A 21,054-nucleotide genomic window follows, 5' to 3' on the forward strand; every position below is an offset into this window, starting at 1 on the left:
TAGCTAGTGGATCAGAAATTGTGGATTAATTCTAGATGCAAATTCTATCCTTTACTCAGCTCACTGCATTGAAAGGATCTATGGGATTAAATTGCTAGTAGCTAATTTCCCATGGTAAAGATGTGACAGTGTTTTGTTTCTTTAAAAAGGGGGAAATTAGATTGTAGGCAACAGTTTCAAAACATACCTTAGACTTCTTTGTTCCATTAGGACCTAAAATTAGGTGCTTGTTCTCTAAGTAAGATGGTTTTTAGTTTTATGTTTAAAAGATATTTAAATCTCCATGTACAATATTAAGTAATTAAACATTATATTTAATAACTTTTTCATTCCTCATTTAAAAAGAAAAGTATTCTAAGAAAGTCCTCATTCCTCACTTGAAATGTAGAAAACCAGAAATCATAATGGTCCAGCTTCTCAACTCCCATCCCCTTAAATATTTCCCGTTGCCACAAATGCTACCTTTGCCTCTAGACTGGCAAGCAGAAGGCCTCAGGGTGTAGGAGGGTCCAGTTATGGACTCTTAATTTATGTAGACATCCCCTGATAATGGCTAAATTAAAACCAAACAAAAACATTATTGTACTACCTCATAACTACCCAACCTGCCTCTTTATTGCCACCATTTCCCTCTAAATCTTAATCTACACAGTAAAATCCATCACCCACCACTACTCTGATAAACATGCAAAATCAAACACAATATTATGGTGATTCGTCTCTTTCTCTTTCTCTCTCTCTCCCTCTCTCTCTCTCTCTCTCTCTCTCTCTCTCTGTGTGTGTGTGTGTGTGTGTGTGTGTGTGTGTGTGTGTAGAGGAACAGCACAAGCCATGATTTTCTGGAAGCACCATCTAGTTAAGAATAAATGGTCTCCAAGGAATAGGCTGACCATTACACTATCATCTTGACATAGGAAGGCATTCAGCCTCCAGTGTCTGCTGACAACAACATACATTATCAGACAATAAAAGGAACAATGACTGAGCAATTTCCCCCACTTCAAATTTGTAACAATGATGCTATTTAACACACGCCAGTATGAGTAACTTTATTCTTCCCTCTGATCTGCATTTATAAGGAAGCTTGTGTTTCCCAGGATGCCTATAATTCATTAAGCCAAATTCCCTTCCATCTGGTGGAGGCTTACACAGTTATTGAAAAGCTGTCACTATAACCTATTGTCACCGCCACCTTTTATGAACCAACCTACATTCTCATGACAAAATGTATTTGAACAACCCCACAATACTTACTTTCAATTATTTCCTATATCATCAGATTTTGAGCATTGCAAGACTTGAGAGCATATACTGGAGGTAATTTCTTTCACCATCCTATACTTATCTGGTATGCAAATACTACTGGATCTCTTGGGAAGCTGCATAGGAAGGGGTAGATAATGTGGATTCATAGATACCAATGCCATGTATTGATTTTTGGCCCAGAAATAGAAGAATTCCGAGTAAACGAATGACAGAAGTCATCATCATCAACAACATCATTATCACTTCTTTCAATTACTGAGGAAAGGCAAAGGGAAACTAGTGCCCTTCATCACTATTTTATAGATACACAAATTCACTGGAATCCAACTGGAACACAGCCTACACCTCTAATTTGTGTGTGTGTGTGTGTGTGTGAGAGAGAGAGAGAGAGAGAGAGAGAGAGAACTAAGGCAATAAAAAAATAATAACATTTCTGAAGTAATGTTAATCTACTTGACACCCCCTCAGTTCTCCACATATCTGCTGTCTACTTTTCATTTATGCGACAGTCTGGTTTTGAAGGAGATGTCTCATAATTGTGTGGCGTCATTGCTTGTGCCAGTTTCTAAGCAGGAATGCCCTGCATAGCGGCAATTGTATATTGTCCAACAGCATGTGCAGAACTCTGAAAGCCCTGACTTTTAGACACTAGGTAGAGTTCTCTGGCCCTGTTCAGAGGGCAGAATTTATTTATAATACTGGTGTCCCACAAGGAGAGGTTTACCACTTCCATGCAACCAACCCATGTAGGGCATCAAGAGTAGGCTTGGTTAGGTACCTGCCAAGGCCCACAGCCCAGCAGGGCCCCACTGATAAGAACCTCCTGGAGTTTCTCTTCCTCTTCACCATTGTAACCTGCTTGTTCATCTGCCTCTGGCCCAGACAATGGCGGTGGTAAAAAGGAGGAGCAGCAGATGCCAAAGTCTACTTGGTCACTGCCTGCTGTCAAGCAATCATGTGGTAGGAATGAGGAGAAAGAGGACAAGAAGCATCAGAGGCTGGTGACAATAGTGTTGAGAAGGTAGGCTCACAGAGGAAGGGGGGCTATTGAGGTTGTCATGTCCAAGGGCCCTCCAAAACTTGGTGCCGTGCAAACAGCCCCCAACCCATTTGGATGGGTTATTTAAATGTTATGCTAGTACAGGCGTCACTTATCAAAAAGCTGCTCCCATGAATTTAAGGTAATGTTTAAAGGGTTCTCAAGTTTGCAATGATGTAGTCTTTCTGGTATCTTTATACCACTAAATATCATATCTTCTTACCATCCAGCCCAAGATAAAAACACAGATTAAAGGAATCTTGTGGATTAAAGTGGTGCTGTGACATCACAAAAACACATGCTTCAAGGGGTGTGTGTGTACTTCCTTCATGAATACTTTTAAACAGAAGGCTGAAAATTGTGAGAAAGAGATAGGAGCTGGGAGAGAAGTTATATGATATGAATTCAATTGTAAAATTCAGATAACCTGAAATTATTCAGTAAGGAGAAGGAGGAGGACGATGACGATGATGACGATGACACCCTGTATTGGTACTGAAGTCAGATTCATAGTAAGGTATTATTGGTCCATTACAATGAAGAGGAATGAATTTTACAAGGAAAGCAACAATAACAAAAATCAATAAAAACCATGTCTGATTTTCTATTTAATAAAGTAAATCCTTTAAAAAAGCTTTCACATTTCTTAAAGAACATGTTGATTTATTAACATAAGATGTAAAGCTGACTCCCAGCAAATCACAGTTTGTAAGTCAAGAGGCAACGTCAAACCACATGCACCCTGCTTCTCTGGACTGATTTTCTACACTTCCCCCCCTCCTGACATTAGCTAGGATTTTGTACTACATGTGCACTGAAACAAACCCTGGATAATGCAAACCAGGTTGTCTCATGATGATTATTTACAGATTCACTTCAAGTGAACAGCGGTTTATGACAAACTCCCATTTGTGCCAGTGGATATGTAATGCAAAACCGTAGCTGGCACTGAAAAGGGAAGCAAGAAGGGAAGTTATCCCAAAGAAGGGAAGGGAAGTTCCAGCAATCAGGGAAACCAATATAAGGACTTCAGCTCACACAATAGGACTTCCCTCTTTTCCCTCCTGCACACCCCCATCTAAAATCTGTTTTGGAGGCTTCCCCAACAATCCAGAGCAGATTTTGAGAGACTGCAAGGGGGGGGGGGATTGCCATCAACAGAAATTATTTTGATACCGCCCATTCTTTACACCAGTCCTCTATTCTCCATTTCAAAGTAATAAACCATTCCTATTAAATGAGATGCTAAATCCAATGCTACAAAATTCAGTAAATGATTAGCATAATTCAAACAATTGTTTTCTAATTTGTTTGGGGACTGATGTACATTCATTGTTAGCAACAGGTTGTATTGGTTCTAATACTAGTTCTGAAGACAGTATAGGATTCATAAAGTTAAGATGAAGTCAGTATAATTTTAAAGGATTATACTCTAAAGGATTAGAGTTGATATGACTCTTTGAGAGCAGTGCTCCTTAGCTGAATATCCTCACAACATTAGAACAAGTTTTCTGAAAGTTTTTACTCTGTTGCCTTAAAAACATACTCCCACAGGGTGTTGTTAGACTTTTGCCATAGGCAATGAGAAGCTATCTTTTAAAGAGTAGAGTAATGCTTCCGAGTCCCATAGGCTTTCCCAGTAACTACATATACGTTGAATTTCTTTGACATAGAATTATACATAGAGATGATGCCTGAAATGTATTCTATGAGTACTAGGTGTATGAAATGTCATTCTTTAAATTCATATTAACTGCAATGGTTTGGATCCAGAGTTGCACCCGCAGAATTCTGCTTGTGCAAAGGGCACAAGCAGAACCTGGAATGAACCTGGGATGAAGCACTGAATACATAGCATAGCTATATGGAACAGATATGTTACCATCATCATCTAAAAAGAACAGGCATGTCACCATGATTAATAGGAAAGAATGAGAAAGGAAAGATAGGATAAACAATAATAGCTAGTTTTAGTAGCTATCCATTTAGGGGGAAGTCAGCTAAAACACTCGTTATATACAGTTAATTCTATTAAAAAGCAACATAACCCCTATAGTTTGAATTGATTTTGAGGCAATAGAATGGGGGGTCCTCTAAAATGAACTCTTTGTATTCTAATTTTAAGGTGAGAAATTGTACAACAGGTAATAAAAGGTTTATTAAACTGCTGGATTGTGTGCAACAATCTCCTGTGGCATGAGCTACAAGACGTGGTCCAAGAGTAATGCTTGCAGAATAAAAAAAGGTCCACGTTGTTGTTGTTGTTGTTGTTGTTTATTACATTTATATACCGCCCCATAGCCAAAGCTCTCTGGGCGATTTACAAAGATTAAAACACTGAACATTAAAACTGATATACAAAATTTAAAACCATAAAAAGCGTGAAAACAGATTAGATAATATCCATTTAAAACAACTATTCTGGGTCAATTAAAACTCAACATAAGCTGTTAGATGCCTGGGAGAAAAGTCTTGAACTGACGCCAAAAAGATAACGGTGTTAACTCTTCATTAAAACGGTTAAAGCTGCAGGAGCCCTGCCCCCCTCTTTTGTAGAGTGACCAGATACAGAAAAGGGCAGGGCTTCTGCAGCTTTAACTGCTGTGATGAAGAAGGAATTTCACCAGGTGCTGCATGCATACCAACGACACCTGCTGAGAGTCCCTCTTCTGTACCACTGTTAAAGATACAGGAGCCCTGTCCATCATAAAAAAGTCTAATAAAATCCAGATGGAATTTTAATCTTTATTCAAGAAAGCTTTGGCCTGTAATTGGATCTGTTGGGTTGGATGGTGTTTTTAACCCCCCCTTTAATAATTATTTTATTGTACTTTAATGTGTTGTTTTAATCCATTTTAGTTATGCTTAGTTATGCCATTTTTGTTATGCAGTGAGTGTCACTTTTTTGTAGAAAGCTGGGGTACAAATCAAATCAAATCACTCAAATCAAGAAATAAAATGAAAAGAGAAACTAGGAAATATTGTCCAAAATTAACAGAAAATGAGGTAGGATTATGTTTAATGAAAAAATAGCAAACTATTTAAGAAGGTGATACCTTTGAAAGTTCCAAAGATACTTTTCTGATGGAAAAAAACAATGGTGAGGATTTATGAATGGATTATTTCTCATATTCATTTGCAAGATTAGACCAACTGCCGAATACAAGGGCCTCATCTACACCAAGCAGGATATTCCACTATGAAAGTGGTATATAAAAGGCAGGTGCCACACTACTGCTTTATAGTGGTATTGAAGTGCACTGAAAACTGTTGGGGCTCATTGACCCATACTGTATGCCACTTTCATACTGCTATTTCCTGCTTGGTGTGGCTCCTGCCTTTTATATACCGCTTTCATAGTGGAATATCCTGCTTGGTGTAGATGAGCCCTCAGACATACCTATTTAGGCACTTTCAGAGTGATCGGCACCAAGCACGTGTCCAGTATCCTGTTTTCTTCTTAAAGATCAAAGAGCATTTTACCACCATCTTTTAAATCAATAAGTACAGGTCCAAAGTGTATTGGAGCTTGGAAGTCACTTCATTGCCAAATAGTATTTGGATCAGCAGCAGTCCAACATATGAGTACCCATGATTGTGACTAGATGTTTTCTCATTAATGGCTATAAAACAGCTCAGGCGTCTATTGAACTAGGCATTGAACGGAACATTATCCTCTTAGAGCTTTACACCCTGATGCTTCTGCTAGTGCTCTGTGGACTAGCATTCCTACCACTAGGTAAGAAGATTGATTTGAAACTGTAGTCGATGCTGAATTAAAATTAATCTTAACACAATGTAATTTGGTTTCGCCATACACCTTTCCCCCGTCTTATATAACTGAAGATTGGGTAAGAAGAACATCAACTTCCTTAAAATTATTCAGCTGGGTCTAGAGTAAGATAGTTGCACTTAACTCCCATTGAAATCAATGTGAAAATTTAGCTATTACTAACCTAGGTCCCATTGATTTCAATGGGAAGTAAGTTCAGTTCAGTTAGCCTAGATCCAACTCATTATATAAATAAATAATAATAATAATAATAATAAGTAAGAATGCGCCCCTTCTACCCTGTGCCTGCTTACCCTACCCTGTACCTGTTTGCATTCTCTTCCCCTCCTTATTGTTTTACTATGATTTTATTAGATTGTAAGCCTATGCGGCAGGGTCTTGCTATTTACTGTTTTACTCTGTACAGCACCATGTACACTGATGGTGCTATATAAATAAATAAATAATAATAATAATAATAATAATAATAATCTACAGAACTGTTCTTAACTAACTTAAAGCCGGTGCCATTGTCTTGTTGCTTAACCTGGAATTGGGGCAATGCAACAGGTTTCTGCCTACTGTCTTTTGTATCACAATAGTCTTTCCTTGTGATCACTACCACTATCCGTGTTTGCACCTTAGAACCCCTTCTGCCTTCACTAAATTCTGTCCTCTAAAATTTAACATTTAAATGGCCAAGTGACAAGATAGTAGACCTAGATATATTAAGCATACAGAAATTATTTATTCTTGGTCTGGACTCAGGCTTTTCACATAAAGTTTTTGTATAGTAGTGGTCTACAGATTTTGTGTTTCCGAATCCCAAGGCCCATTCTGTCATTAATTCTTTCAACAAGACTTATAACATGAAAAGTATTTGTTTTATAATGTCGGAAAGGAAGTGATGGTCTTCTTTTGCTCCCAAGATACGCATTGAGGAGGTAAAGTCACATAGCTTTGTTTCCCACCCCTCCTTTAGAATATCAGCCATCTTTGTTGAAATAAACCAAAAGGCTTAAGACACGGGACCAAACTAAATGTTCTCTCTGGCACTTATTGTGGAGCTCTGCGTGCTATATCTCTTTTTCTCCATGGAAGCATGCCTAGTCCCAATTCAGATTCAGATCCCCACTTCTACATTTTTGTTCCAAAATTCCCCTCCACCACACACAGGGTGTTTTTAAAAAAAGGATCCACTGGATTCCAGTGGAACTGGGGGGTTCCCCCCTTTTTTTAAACCCTCCCCATGTGGAATGGTGAAATTTCAGAACAAAAATGGGGGGCAGCTTAAAGCCTTCTCTCCTGAAGTGTTGTTGTCCCAATCTGAATCAGGGTCACATGTGCTTACACAGAGGTAGAGTGACCTAGCAGAATGTGTGCTAGAGAGAGAGAGACCGTTTAGTTTGGCTGTTAAGAGAGCTTTGATTCTGTGCCTTCAGCTGTGCTCTCTATTCTACCATCAATAAATTGAACGGCAGACTTTTATGAAGAGGGGAACCAAACTTGAAAAGGTTCTGACATGAATGTATTCTGAGCTTTTTTTAGTAAAAGTCCTAAGCATTGAAAATATAAGGATCAAATTTCACGAAACACTGAAAGCTGCTGGCGCTTCAAAAATGGAATCGTAATAGTGCTGTGAAGGGTGGAGATCACGAAAAGGGTGACTGTGGGTCTAGCAGTACAAACCTGTACACTGCATATATACACATTTGGGAATAATTACATCTCACCGTTGCTCAGCATTTATGTTAAAGTACAAGTTCAGGAAAACTTCAGACACTGAAGCCGTATTCAGGCATTCTAAAAGAGATAAATGCTAAAGCATGAAGAGAAAGGAGCGCTCTAGCTTTACCTCATTCCTTCACGGCATTTGTCACCCTCTTTCTAAGGAGGAAAGGCTCCTGTCTCTCTGGACGCTCTCCACTCCATCCAGAATGCCTGAAAATGTTCCAAAACATCATTATGATTGACAACGCTAGTATGGGTTTTCTGCAAAGATAAATTCTGCTTGATCAGTAATGGCAGGCATATACTGAGAATTTCTACATGCTAATATCGTGGGGGTTGGTATTTTCAAGTGTTGATATTTAAGTGAAACATTGCTGTGTCCCTAGAGCTCCCACAATCAGTGGTGAGAGATCAGATGGCACCTTTCCCTCCAAAGGGTATGTAATCAAAATAGAACTGGATACCAATTCTGTGATGGGCATATGAGGAATAAAATTGTCTATAGTACTGGCCTTATATGTAACCTGAATTATTCATTATTTTGCCTTATATTTCACTGTGGGGATGTTAATTTAAAGTTACATTATTTCAAATTTCACTCTCAGATGTTTGAATGTAATTATCTAAGCTTAATATTTCGATCCACAAAGTAGTATTTATTTCCGCCATGCATATGGTCTAGCAACCTGAGTGGATGAAATAAAATGAAAAGAGGTTTATAATTTCCAACAGATATACTCTCTATATATGTGATTGCTTAGATGCTCAATCAGTCATGAAAAAATGAGTTCTATAGCATTAGCTTTGAAAAAGATGGATTAATTTCCTTATTGCTTGTGTTTTGAAGCTTCATATATCGGCATTCAAAACACTAGATAGAAGTATAGAAAAGAACTTAGCCAAACCAGCTGTACTTCATCAGAAAAATAGCCAAGAGCTTTAAAGGAAATTAAAATGAGCCACAACAATTGGAATTCACACAGGAGCATAAAGGATCTTTCTGCGATAAATAAAACATGCCTTATAAAGCACTGAGCAGAAAAGACCATGATAATGGAAACTGTATCGCAAGGAAAACAATTGGAAAAATAAAAATAAGACTTCAGACATCAGGCCACAGCTTTGTGTCAGCGTGCTTTACCGAAATGACTACTTCAAACAGAATCTCCTGATTCTTTCCTTCCTGTAGTCTTAACTTCCTGCAATGAAAGGGCTTATTTCTATGAAATGTCTATCCACTGGGGTTATTTGGGTGCACAAGTATGTAGGAGTCCCATGTACAGGTTCTCAAGTTCTGTTAGTGTAAGCTTCATAATGAGAAATCTGTAAAAACTAACTTTTCAAGTTTCTCCAATGAAGTATCATGAAGTATCAGAGAAATGTATCAAAAATAGTTACTGTAATGAAATAGAAGTCCTTACTGACAATAGAAGCCTCATTGATCTGAGTGATAACGTTACCACTTCTGACACCAAATTGTTGAAGAAAAACTTCTCTGAGTCTGGTCTGATAGTTGAAGCTTTATTCAGGTAGCGAACGTTCAGGAGAGCCCCGTCCCAAAGTTGATGTTTATAATTCTGTATTCTTTTTATAGATCTATGGTTTCGTAAGTATCTCTAGGGTAAGAATGGTGAATTTGCAGGTGTGAGTTGATTGGCTGACAGAGTGAGAAGGCGTGGCTGAGGTATTTGTGTGTGGTATATAAAGCGGATGCTATGTTATATGAGACAGACACAGGGATGAGTTGGGACAGGGTCTGGTAGAATAGGGTGAATTAGGTATACAGTGAAGGTCTGTGGTGGTTGTGAGAGATTTGTTTGAGAGACTGATTTTGGAGTATTGCGGATGAAGGAATCTGTATTGACTGAGCCATTTAAGAGTTACTTGTTTATTATTCAACAATTTATTATTCTAAGTAATAATGCTTTCCTTGTTTATTAAATACTGTGCTTCCTGCTTGTGGCTATGCAAGAGGGAGGCAATCAGGGGAACAGTACAAGATTATAAAGTGTAAGTCTGTGTGTCCAGAGAGAGGACTGAGTAAGGTTTGGGCCTGAGCCTTAAGGGTCCTTCTGGTAGCAAAACACAGTGTATGTGAGAGAGAAGGTGTTTCCTGCTTGGGGTGAGAAAGGCCTGAGAGAAAAGGTGGGAATGCCACAATCCACACTATTTTTAACTGAAATGCAGTAAGTGACATTGCTTAGGGTGACCATATGAAAAGGAGGACTGGGCTCCTGTATCTTTAACAGTTGCATAGAAAAAGGACATTTCAGCAGGTGTCATTTGTATATATGGAGAACCTGATGAAATTCCGTCTTCATCACCACAGTTAAAGCTGCAGGAGCTAAACTAGAGTGACTAGATTTAAAAGAGGGCAGGGCACCTGCAGCTTTAACTGTTGTGATGAAGAGAAATTTCACCAGGCTCTCCATATATACAAACAACACCTGCTGAAATTCCCTTTTCAGTACAACTGTTAAAGATACAGGAGCCCTGTCCTCTTTTTCATATGGTCACCCTAACATTGCTTCCTTTCTTGCATTGCTAAAGTTGAGGTAGGAATGGGATTAGCATTCTGCCTCCTGGTCATGCCCAGGCATATCTACTGGGGAGAAATTACGATCAGTCTCATAACTGGCAACCATGTACACTTTCTGAAAAGCTGCTTCTTTATGTTTGTGAGCAATTATTCTATCTCTTTGAGCACTTGGCTCAATCAGAGCACCGCAGTCTCTGCTTCCCCACCCCCAGCAGAAGTAACCGTGTAGAAAGACTGCATGGATGTTTCAAAATGGTGTTCAGTTTAAATAAACCCACACAAACCCCCAGGTGACTGGTGACATTGCGTGTAAAAAGCATTTCCCTAAGCTATGGAATTTTGTGGTTAGAGTTATCTATTTAGGAATAGTTGGTCTTCCCTTCTTTCTTCTCTGTGAATTTGTGAACTGTTATGAACTCTATGAAATGTTATGTTTGGGCTTTCTATGTAAGGCATCTTAATTTTATTTATTTATTTTAAAAATATATATGCATTTTTTAAAAAAAACACACCTAAAATTAGTCACAATTTCTGTTATGCTTGTGTGTGTTATGTAGTGAGGAAGTTGAGTGTGTATATGCCATTAATCTAGGGTGACCATATGAAAAGGAGGACAGGGCTCTTGTATCTTTAACAGTAATGTAGAAAAGGGAATTTCAGCAGGGGTCAGTTGAAGGGGGTGAAATTCCTTCTTCATCACAACAGTTAAAGCTGCAGGAGCTATACAAGAGTGACCAGATTTAAAAGAGGGAAGGGCACCTGCAGCTTTAACTGTTGTGATGAAGAGGGAATTTCACCAGGTTCCCCATATATACAAATGACACCTGCTGAAATTTCCTTTTCAATACAACTGTTAAAGATACAGGAGCCCTGCCCTCCTTTTCATATGCTCACCCTAATTAATCTTGTTTTCAATCTGAATCATTAATATGGGGGATGGGAACAAAATATTAAGCAAAATCCGCTCTACCGCGTTCATGTAGAGAATGTGCATGGCTAACTCCAAATATGCCCAACAAGAAGTTGTTGTTTTTAAAAGCCAAACATTTTAAAACATTTATTTGAGATGAATAAATTTCTGTTACAGAAAAAAAAGACAGTAAGAACATAAGAATTTTGGATCACACCAAGGGTCCATCTAGTCCAGCACTCTGTTCCCATCAGCCAGGGATGAAAAAGTAGAACATGGTGCAACAGCACCCTCCCACCCATGTTCCCCAGCAACTGGTGCACACAGGCTTATTGCATCTAATACTGGAGATAGCACACAACTATCAGGGCTAGTGGCTTTTGATAACAGTAAAATGATGTATTAAAAGCATTACAGGGTTTTTTTTAGAACTAATACAAACGTGATTATCAGTATAACCTAATTTTTAATACAGTTAAAACAAAATCTAGTCTGTGAACAAAAATAAATAAATCAAGGAATAGTGACAACAAAATGCTACTGTAATGGTATCAGAGCCAACGTTTTCACTCCATAGTGACAGAACGAGGTAGTATCGAAGGTGGAGCAGTAAGTGTGGAATGCTACAGCACCAACCACAGCCTGTCTTGAAGTAATTGGGCACATATTTTAAGGAATAAACAAACTTACCCACATTTTCTATGTGACCAGATGGTGAGATGTATTCAGCCAATCACTTTAATAGAGTGATACCGTTTATTTGTACTGAAGACTGCTGCACTCACCCAGTCTCTTTACAACTGCCACTATTTTATTTTAAAATTGTACAAGAGTTGTTGTATGAAAGATGCCACTAACATTGCTTTCACCATCCATGTAACAATGCAGAAGGTCTAATTTTAAGTACAGAAGCCTTGGTGCCTAATGCATTTTCCTTGGAATTATGTTTTTCTGTTGGTACCATTGATTTTATGAACTTGTACCAGGTGAAACCTCAGTTTCAGAATGAACCTCATTTTTTTAAACAAAAGCAGCTCCTTATTCTGACAAAATCCTAATTCTACTTTTTTTTTTGTCCAGAGTTTAAACCAAATATATCTGAGAGGACATTTCTTAGTTTTCTTTTGACGTTCCATGTTTTGCTGTTTTATACAACAATGGTTGGCTCTTTTTCTGGACACTACTCCTCCTGGCAGTTTTTGAGACTTAAAAAACAAAAAAAGGCCAACTATTTCCTTTAAAGAAACTTGTACAATCTTTTGTTTGATGATTCACAAACCCTGGATTAAAATCAATGCAACAGCAACAACAGAACAAACAATTATCAATATTGTGTACAATCTATCGCTTCTTTCTAGTTTTCCACATACTAAAAGGCTAGGGGGGTGACTTTGACCTGATTCCCCAGGGATATTTTCTTTAGAAGCAGTTTATTCTTTTGATTCTTTCTTGTCAGGTTTTTATGTCGTGGCCATCTTAGACTCAAAACCTTTTTAAAACACCCCAAAATGAAGTGGAAGATAAAGGAAATAGATCATAAAGAGAGACTAGGGACTTGAAAATGCTAATAGAGGATTATAGGAAAAAAACAATACCTGGGTAATAAAAATTCAGATGGGGGTCATTATTATGCTCCCTTACCACCAAGTCAATCCCTTAAAATAGAAATCTTGTTGTTGATTCACCAAATATCCTACTCCCTGAAATACTTGAGAATGGGGATTGGAGATTTTCTTCTGGTGAGAGAGCATGTGTATATGAGCGAGCATCCCCTATCAAACTGCCTGGTCACTGAGGTCATCTGAGGGCATGCTCCTGGTGGTTCCACATAGACCTATCGTGTGATTGGAGTCCACCAGAGGAAGAGCCTTCAGTGTGGTGGCCCCCCTCCTATAGAATTCCCTGCCTCTGGAGGTCAGGCAAACGCCAACTTTGTATTCCTTCCAGTGCATCCTGAAAACTTCGTTGTTCCAGGAAGCCTTCCTTTAATGTCCAGCTGCAGTTTATTTTGAACTATGTTTCTTTTAAAATGTACTTTCAATGTGTTTTTATTATGTTTTTATTCTATTTTATTTTGACCACTGCTCCGAAATTCTGAATGGAGAGTGGTATATAAATATTGTAAATACCTACATACATGACCCCCCTTCCAACTAATGATCTGAAATGATATGGTACTGTAAGAAATGAAGGGGTTAATTGAACTCTAAGCTGCCCTTTGTGTTTCTGTGGACCCTGCAAGAGGAAGTGGCTGACTCACACATTCCAGAGAGATGTGGAATGGCAGGGAAGGGAGATGGGATTAGGTAAAGGTATCCTGTTTAGCCCACTCCTCTCACACAGGTTTTATAATTGTATCCCACTTCTCTCACACAGGTTGTGTAAATGTATTCCACTCCCCTTTTTCTTTGTGCATCCCACCCCCTTCATTCCACTCCCCTTTTTCCATTGTCAGCTGACCCTATGTGAATAAAAGTGGTGTGCAAGCTCCGATCAGGGTCCGACCCTGTTCGAGTCGCACCTCAGTATACTGATACGTGGTGTCCTCTGCAGTGCTTTTTCTACGCTCGTCTTTCGTACCTAAGGTCAGGGACAAGAACCTGCCATATTTCTAACAGTACAAGAACAGTTTTACCATGTAGTTTGGTATTTGTGTAGACTAGGCGTAAGAGCCCTAATGTCAAGCAAACTGTATCTGAAATGAAGAAGATACAATAAGAGAACTTCAGTGAGATCATTTTCCACCACTCAGTATAAGATCATTCTGCCTTGTATCCAGTTTTTCAGCATTTGTGGGGGGTTTTGCTGTGAGTATAAGTTCCTAAGGGTCCTTTTACTGTTTTCAAAGATCTGATGCTAGAAAGTTGAAAGCTCCTTAATCTTTGAAATAGGAATAGGTCATCACTAAAGTATTGACTGATCGAGCATTTCTTAGCTCTTTCCAACTTCTTTGACCTATATGTGGTAGATGTCTATTCATCTCTTCCTACCCGCCTGCCCTCTCTTTCATTCACTCAATGTTTCTCACATTCTTTCATCCCTTTTCTTTCCTATGCACAGTTTGCCTGGATAAGCTCCATCTTTACCAAGCAGGCCAGAAACAATCATTAAATAACAACCATACCCCCCTTACTGGGAAAAAAACTTAACCCTTCACCTATTCCTATTCCTCTTTCTTTCCCTCTTCCCAATCTTTAAAAGAAGTCCAGTTCCATCTTGGGAGCTCAAAATCTTTCTATTCCAGATTTTTTCAGTGCTGGATGGTTGGACAATTAATATGATGCATCAACAGGTGATATGCCCGGTCTTGTCATAACACAAGATGTAGTGATGGCTACAAATTTGAATGGCTTTAAAAGGGGGTTGGATAAATTCCTGGAGGAAAAGGCTATATCAATGGCTACTAGTTCTGATGGCTATGCGCTACCTCCAGTATCAGTAAGCCTATGTACACCAGTTGCTGGGGAACACAGACGAGAGGGTGCTGTTGGACTCAAGTTCCTAGTCAACAGCTGATTGGCTACTGTGTGAACAGAGTGCTGGACTAGATGGACCAACATGGCTCTTCTGATTTAAGGACGCCAAGCATGCATCCTTAGTTAAGGTTTGAAAAGAAAAAAGTGTTCTTATGTTCTAAGCTGATAGGTAGCGTGTATCCTTCTACTCCTGGCTGGAACTAGATATTTGGGGGGCAATATTCATGTTCTCTGTCTCTTACAAAGAAAGCCTTCAGCAAGCTCAAGTACTAATTTATTAGAAAGATTTTTTTGTAATTACCGCAGAAGCATTTTTAAGAACAGTGCAGTTATTTCAAGATGCAATTTGTTAGCTAAATCTTATTTGTCTCATTATGAAGCAGTTGCTGAAAATTCAAAGTGGACTTTTCAGAATTGATGAAATTAAGGGCCTTGCTAGACCCGGCCGGACAAGCCTGCAGGAAGGCGGGGTGACAGCGCGCTAACTTTAGCGCGTGCCGCCCAGCCTCCTAGACTGCCGATGCGCAGGGACTACGGAAGCCCTGCAGTGTCGGCCATTTTTATTTTTTTTTAAGGGGCCATGTGCGGCCCGAAGACTCTGGACAAGGTAAGGTTTTTTAAAAAAATTTAGCCCCCCACCCTTTTTTAAAGTAAGCCCCCTGCCCCTTCTTTCCCCGCTCTCCCTCCCCATTCCGTCCCCTGTGTTGCCCTCCGCCATCCCTCCCCATCCCATCTTGCCCTCCCTCGTCATCCCGTCTCGCCCTCCCTCGTTGTCCCATGCCGCCCTTCGCCCTCCCTCATCGTCCCGTGCCACCCTTCGCCCTCCCTTGTCGTCCCGTGCCACCCTTCGCCCTCCCTCGTCGTCCCGTGCCATACCTCGCCTCCCTCGTCGTCCCATGTCGCCCTGCGCCCTCTCCTCCCGGTCCGGCCGTCCCCTGATCTCCCCCCCCCCCAGGATCCCCCCGGCCCAATGGGCACAGCGCTGAGCACTGTGCCCAATCCGTAGCTTTTCCCGGCTACTCACGAGTAAGCGAGTAGCTGCAAAAAGCCACGGACCCTGCTAGACATTCCGCAGCCCTGGCCTCAGGCCGGGGCTGCGGAAAAGGCGCGCCATAAGCGATTTCGCTTATGGCGCGTTAAGGCAGGCTTCAGTGCGGCCTGGGCCCGGATTCCCCTGTGCGTCATCTGGACGCACTGCAGGGAAACCGGGTCTCAAAGTGCGCTAAGGCCTTGTCTAGCAAGGCCCTAAGTGATTAGCTATCAGGCTGCACTGTCATACTTGATAAAGTAGCATCATGAGGTGATGGTGTTCAGAGATGTTATCCTGAAGTTACAATCCCCACTAGAAATCTAAGAAGTTTTCTGACACATCCCCTTCATTACACGCCACTTAGATCTGAAAACTAGCAAGGAATTAACCCTCTCCAGGAACTTCTGCAACATACATGTTGTTTACGTGTTTTCAGGATAAAATCAGGAATGAGTCAAGAGCACTTCATCACCAGGTTCAATTTCAACGTACTTCAGGATCTGAAGAGACAAATGTATAAATAAATTGAATGTATAAATAAATTGGTGAGCAAAAAGAATTCAGGAGCTGTTGTCCTAGAACAATGGCAGACACCAATGCACACCTGAGGCACCATTGTTGGCACCCACCAAATTGCTTTGCCTCTCTACTTTTTTCAGTTAACACATTTTCTTACATGCAGCTGGGATTGCTGAAAATTGTGGGTTTGAAAGGATTGTCTAGTGTGCAGAACCCCACCTCTGCCTTGACCTAAGTCTTTGGAGCAGGTTACTTGTCCTTTGCCATACCTCCCGTTGGAACCATTTTGCTATGGTGCCCAGGATAGTTTCTCAAATCGTCAAATTGCCCAAGGCCCAAAAAGGTTGCCTACCCTTGACCTAGGATAACTAATCATACTAATAAACAGTGGCTGTGATCCTAAACACAAGTACAAGAGAGTTTTATTGAAATCAATGGAACTGACTTCCACATAACTTTTTAGGATTGGAGTATATATTTATCTAATTCTCTGTTGATCTTCCAGCTAGCTAATTTGCTTAAAGACAGCAAACTGAATAAAAGCTAAGTACCGTACATTCTAATAAAATCTTGGTCTTACAATAGTTGACTTATGCTTGCTGTTTTGCACTTAATAAAGCTTGTTAATAAAGCCCCAGCATCCCATTAAAATCAGTTCATAAACCATCATTTAACCCCCAGCAATGGCTTAGTTCACTGGCTTAATGGTTAGGCACATTCAGGACAAGTGCTGGCCCCAGTCTTTTAGCATCCTTTCTCTTGTATTTCTTCTTTAAGTAGCCACAGTACTTAACCCAATTATTTCCTTCCCCAGTTGTAATTGCAAGTGACATTTATATTTAAGCAGTTGATGGAGATTGTATTTGCTGCTGCTGCTCTTGTTCAGCGGTTGTTCATTTTATTTTAGTTACTGGTGGTCATATTGTAACTTATGAGCATATTATTGCTTATGGGGTAGGTTAGCTGACTTGATTATTTTATGAAAATCAGGATATAAATTCCGGAAGTAAATGAATAACATTGTCCATGCCATCTTTCTTTCCAGGGTCAGAATATATGTTAATCTGTTTGAAATTCATTACAAATGTACTCAGAGCCCTTGCAGGAGTTATGAATGTCTCTTATTAAATAGATGTTGCTGAGGATCAATAGACCCATTGGGTTAGGCTTGCTACTTGTTCCATATCTCAAAGAATGGTTCCTTCTTTATATTAAAATTTAGTATTACTAACAGTGCAGTCCTGTGCATGTTTACTTGGAAGAATGTGCCACTGCGTTCAATGGAATTTATTTTGGAATCACCTGCATTATTTCATCTAGAACCCTTATAGACTGAGATAATATTGGACAGGAGAATGTAACTATACTTTATGTCCATACTCCCGACTACCTAGTTTTCCTAGGCTGTGTGGCGTTTTAGATAAGGGATGGCAAATAGCCAGGTAGCTGGGGAGAATAAGCTTTGATGATGGCTGCTGCTCATCGCTGATTTCTGCTTCTGTTTGCAGAATGTTAACTCTAAAAGTAGAACCAGGGGCCTTATAAATCTGAGTTGTTCATAGCCTGGGAACTCCCTGAAGATGTCCGCATAGGGTTGCTGAGCCTGGCTTATTTATTTATTGCATTTCTGTACTGCCCAATAGCTGAAGCTCTCTAAGCAGTTCACAAAAATTAAAACCATGAAAACAATTCAAAGTATAAAACAAACAACAGTATAAAAACAGGGTATAAAAGTATAATATGAAAACACAACCAGGATAAAACCGAGCAGCAATGCAGAAATTGATACAGATTTAAATTACAGATTTAAAACAGCAAAGTTAAAAACTAAGGTGATAAACTGTTAAAACACTGGGAAAATAAAAAGCTCTTCACCTGGAATCGGGGAAAAAATCATGTAGATGCCAAGCAAACCTCTCTAGGGAGCTCATTCCACAGCCGGGTTGGCACAGCAGAGAAGGCCCTCCTCCTGGTAGCCACCTGCCTCACTCCTTTGGCAGGATCTCACGGAGAAGGACCCCTAAGGATGATCTTAGGGTCCAGGCAGGAAGAGGTGTTCCTTCAGCTAACCTGGCCCCAAGACGTTTAGGGCTCTGAATGTTAATACCAGCACTTTGAATCTGGCCTGGACCTGGATTGGCAGCCAGTGAAGCTGGAAAAGGACTTGAGTGATGTGGTCTTGTTGGCCAGGCCCTGTTAACAAATGTGCTACCCTGTTTTGTACCAGCTGAAGTTTCTGGAACGGTTTCCAAAGCAGCCCCACGTATAATGCATTGCAGTAATCCAGATGAGAGGTTATCAGAGCATGGATAAGTGTAGCTAAGCGATCTCTGTCCAGATAAGGGCGCAGAGGGTATATCAGCCTAAGCTGATGAAAGGTGCTCCTTGCCACTGAGTCCACCTGCACCTCAAGTGACAGTTCTGAATCCAAGAGCACCCCCAAACTATGAACCTGATCTTTTAGGGGAAGTGCAACCCCCTCCAGAGCAAATTGAACATTACCTTGCCAGACAGATGAACCACACGCTAACAGTACTTCCATCTTGTCTGGATTGAGTCTCAGTTTGATGGTCCTCATCCAGTCCATTATCATGCCCAGGCACTGGTTCAGAACAGCCATTGCCTCACCTGAGTATGTTGAAAGGGAGAGGTAGAGCTGAGTGTCATCTGCATATTGGTAACACCTCAGCCCACATCTCTGGATAATCTTTCCCAGAAGCTTCATGTAGATGTTAAACAGCATAGGGGATAAAATAGAGCCCTGTGGAACCCTATGGCCTAAGTGCCATGGCACACAGCAATAATCCCGCAGCACCACCTTCTGGAATCGGCCATCCAAGTAGGAGCAGAACCACTGCAATGCAGTGCCTCCAAGGATTCCATGGTCAAAAGCCACTGAGAGGTCCAAGAGAATCAACAGGGTCGCACTCCCCCTGTCCCTCTCCCAGCAAAGGTCATCCCACAGGGCGACGAAGGCAGTTTCTGTTCCAAAACCAGGCCTGAAGGCTTATTCTGAGTCATACTGTTCTACCATAGTCATCTTCAGTTTGCTAATGATGCTTAACAGGCAGCATATTCCACATTGCAGATAAATATTTATCTTGCAAAGGGTGAGGTATCATACAGGTGTTTTTATATGTTTTCTCCCCCTCGTTATTTAATTATGTAAAAATATTTTTGTATCCTTCTTAACGAAGTGCAACATAAAGGGAAGAAGATACATAGAATATGGCCCTTTTGGTTGTCCATGAGAAGTGGAAAGAAGTGCACCAAACAAAGCAGGGGTGGGCAAGCTCAGGCCCAGGGGCCAAATGTGCCCCTACTGGTGTCTCAATCTGGCCCTGTGTGGTACCCCAGATAACCCCGCCCCTTCCCTTATCTTCTTCCCCTTTCTCCCAACCATCAATTATTGGGTGGTTTTCCTGCTTTTGCACATTTTTCTGTATTCTAAAAAGTTTAGTTACTGGAGGTAAAAACATCAAGCTAAAATATGCTGGTAGTTTTTGTATTTATGGCCCCACCATTTTTTCTTTCAGCCCCCGCCCCCTGTGCCTTCATTTCTGCCCACCACTGGTCTGTGGTCCCCTGAGAACATCTCCAAAATTGAATCCGTCCCTTGGGGTGAAAGAGATTCCTCACCCCTATAAAGGGCAATTTGACTCTTTTCCCCCTAAAGCATAATAGATTATAGTTCTTCCTAAGTTCAGATAAAGAGTGCACTAGTCCAGTTCGTGTCCAGTTTTATTTAAGGCATGATTGCATAGAGTCTAGAATTCCGTGGCTTGGCTTTGACTTATCAAAACACTTCAGCACAACGATTTTAGCTTACGATTTATATCCTTCATGCAATCAAGGTCAAAGCACTCTAAATGGGAACAGTCAATTCATTTGTTGTATACGTTATATATTGATGCCAGGAAAGTATTTATAACTCTGTCTGGGCTCTTAGATGTACTTTCAAGTGCTGCTTTGAAGAGTATCTGGAAAAACAGGACTTGTTTTTCTGCAAATGATTCAGTATTCTGAGAGTTCTTAGGATGAATTCAACTATGTGTGCTTTATTCCAGGTCCTTTGGTTTGTGAACGTGTGTATAATTCATACTTAAAAGGCCATCATCATATCTGCTCTTAATACCTGGTTTGGTCTAACATCTGCAGATGCATTAACTATGGTTGACTCTAACTTGAGTTAGGGTTAACCACAAGATGTAGCAATGGCAACCAACATGGTCAGCTTTAAAGGGGGTTAGATAAATTCATGGAGAATAAGGCTATCAATGGTGACTTGTCGGGGTGGATATATGCTACCTCCTGGATCAGAGACAGCATGCCTCTCAATACCAGATGCTGGTGAACACAAGTGGGAGGCTGTTGTTACATTCATTTTCTGCTTATGATATCCCTTAGGGATTGGGTTGCCGCAGTGGGAACTGCACTAGATATGCCTTTGGTCTGAACCAGCACAGCTCTTCTTGTCTTCTTATGTTGAATGCATTTGAAACCAGGATTGCACTATGTGCCTGTATATCTATATTGGATTCTCATATTGCGTTATTTTGAATTCAATGAGGATCTAGCAAAAACTAACCAACTATACTGGTCCGTATAGGGGTAACGTGTATGATCTTTTCTGTAGGTTAACACATTCATATTGTAGATTGTATATGAAAATTTGTAACACAAATTATGGAATATTGAACCGTATGGAACCTTTATTTATTTATTTATTACATTTCTATACCGCCCAATAGCCGGAGCTCTCTGGGCGATTC

The 21,054-nt window shown here is 40.3% G+C and overlaps 1 protein-coding gene across 1 annotated transcript in view; it reads left to right on the forward strand.

The window, feature by feature from the left end:
• The window catches only part of KLHL29 (kelch like family member 29), a 373,733-nt gene that overhangs the window by 135,272 nt on the left and 217,407 nt on the right, over positions 1–21,054 (forward strand). The gene's annotated exons all lie outside the window — the stretch shown is intronic.

The sequence above is a fragment of the Elgaria multicarinata genome, chromosome 4, assembly GCF_023053635.1.
Source record: "Elgaria multicarinata webbii isolate HBS135686 ecotype San Diego chromosome 4, rElgMul1.1.pri, whole genome shotgun sequence".
NCBI lineage: Eukaryota > Metazoa > Chordata > Lepidosauria > Squamata > Anguidae > Elgaria > Elgaria multicarinata.